The sequence below is a fragment of the Octopus bimaculoides genome, chromosome 1, assembly GCF_001194135.2.
Source record: "Octopus bimaculoides isolate UCB-OBI-ISO-001 chromosome 1, ASM119413v2, whole genome shotgun sequence".
NCBI lineage: Eukaryota > Metazoa > Mollusca > Cephalopoda > Octopoda > Octopodidae > Octopus > Octopus bimaculoides.
This window is the reverse complement of record NC_068981.1, coordinates 158,698,385-158,700,853: the sequence shown is the minus strand read 5'-3', so window position 1 is coordinate 158,700,853 and position 2,469 is coordinate 158,698,385.

Here is a 2,469-nt window from a genome sequence, read left to right as displayed (position 1 = left end):
GTAATTAAAGTAGATGGTGAATATGTTCCGGAATAATCATTTAAAGATGTTTTTGTTACATGTTGTTATTGTTTTTGTTGAATAAAATTTGTTGTAAATAAGCCGCAATAATTATGCACCAACCCAATATATCATATTGTGATGTCTACAGTTGCACAGTGGTAAATTCTCAAATTGTTAATCATAGCATACCATCTATTTGCTTGCTGGAAATGCCTCACATGTGTTCTTTGGGAAAAGTTGCATAATACTTCCTTGTGATATAAACATAAAGCTTTTCACTTATATCTAAATGTAATCATTTTTGCTCATGCCAGCTTTTTATCAGGTTACATCAATTTCAATGCATCTTTAGAGGATGGTTTTTTGAAGGCAGGAGTAGAGTGGGGCTTGGGTTTACAAACAGGATCCCAATCTTATCAAGTCACATGTTCCGATCATCTGGATATTGTTACACTGGAAGGATCAACCAAACCTTTGGAGATTATGTGACCATAGGCTTTACTCTGGCTTGGTGTAATGAATGGACTTATAGATGCAGAAACCATCCTGTATTTTTGGTGGTGTCAGTCGAGATCACAAATAGTTATTTGTCCAGCAAAGGTGGTCAGAATATTTGCAAGTCAATGAGATGCTCAATTTCTATAAAGGCACTGAAATTGTCTGTTATCAAGAGACTCAAAATTTATTCTGCTCATCTGTTATTATTATAAAGATCTTGCTTTAGAGTGAAAAGAGAATATTACTCTTATGTAGAGTAAAATTAGAGTTATAAGCATTTGACAAGTGCTTGCATGAATTATACAAAAGAAACGACAATCCTTGGCTGCAGAATACCAACCAGAAAGTGGTTAACCACAGGTCAGCTCAAATACGTTCTAGCAGTGGCCATCCTATTTTTGTTTATCCAGGGCATTGTCTTTGCTGGTAGAATGTTGAAGGAATCTGGCTGGTATGTCTAGCATGTTGGATCAGTGTGCAAAAGCTCCTTTAGTAAATAAAGCTGTTTGAAAATGAAGATGACACTACAATACTTGAGTATATATTGTATCTGATACATTGAGAAAAAACATGTTAAAGAAGTCTTCAATTTATTGCTTTCCTAAATGGTAACCAGTTTAGATGCTAGTCTCTAGAATTGGTCAAAATGAAATATGGAAGTTCACAGTACATTGTTTTAGGTTTGGTCCTGCTGTCTGACACCTACTAATAGCCTTGGACTAACCAATTCCTTGTGAGTGAAATTTGGTAAACAAAAACTAGATGTTTGATGTGTGTGTTTGTGCTGCAAGTATGTTTGTCTTTGCATTGAGACTGCTTGGAACAGTAGCAATATGTATTTATGTTCCTTATATCCGACAGATAGGCAGTTTTTATGTATAAAGACCTATGAATGAGAAATATCTAACTTGAAGACAAGTACAGGTTAGCATATTTCCAAGAAATCTCATCCAGTTCATATCAGTATGGAAAAATGGACATAAAAAAAAAACTAAAACAAAGAAACTGAAAAGGCTTACATTATCATCATTTTGGTGTCCACTTTTCTATGCTTGTATGGTTCAGTTGAAATTTGTTGAGGCATATTTTCTACAGCTGCAACTGGATGCTCTTCTTGTTGCTAATTGTCAACTGTTATGAAACAAGGTAATATTTCCCCCATTCCTTTGAACAATGAACAGCTCAATGGCCAGACATGATTTCACAGAAGATTCCAAATGAATGATACTGCTTTTATGAGTGATGTTTGTTTACATTTAACATGTGGGGTCAAGACAAGGTGATATGAACAGACACACAGGGCTTAAAGTTTCTGCTATTAAGGCTTGGTTGGCCAAGAGGCCTTATTCTTGAAAGAAAATTGCTGAAGGTGCAACAATGTGGGACTGAACATGAAACCATGTGGTTGTGAAACAAACTTCTTAACCACACAACCATACCTGTGCCTATACATTAGAAAACTCTAATATTTTAAATAACCAATGTCCAAGAACTTATTTCTCATATTGATATTCAAAGAAATAAACATGGCATGTAATGATATTCCTACACAGGCAAGAAATAGAACAACTTATATAACTTCATTTGTCTTGTTTGAGATAATCTTCACATTTCAAAAGTTAGCATTTGCATCAGAAGCTAATACTTTCTACATAGATGTATTCATCATCATCATCGTTTAACGTCCGCTTTCCATGCTAGCATCAGTTGGACGATTTGACTGAGGACTGGTGAAACCCGATGGCTACACCAGGCTCCAATCTGATTTGGCAGAGTTTCTACAGCTGGATGCCCTTCCTAACACTAACCACTCCGAGAGTGTAGTGGGTGCTTTTACGTGTCACCGGCATGAAGGCCAGTCAGGCGGTACTGGCAATGGCCACGCTCAAAATGATGTGTTTTATGTGCCACCCGCACAAGAGCCAGTCTAGGGGCACTGGCAATGATCTCGCTCGAAAGTCCTTACAC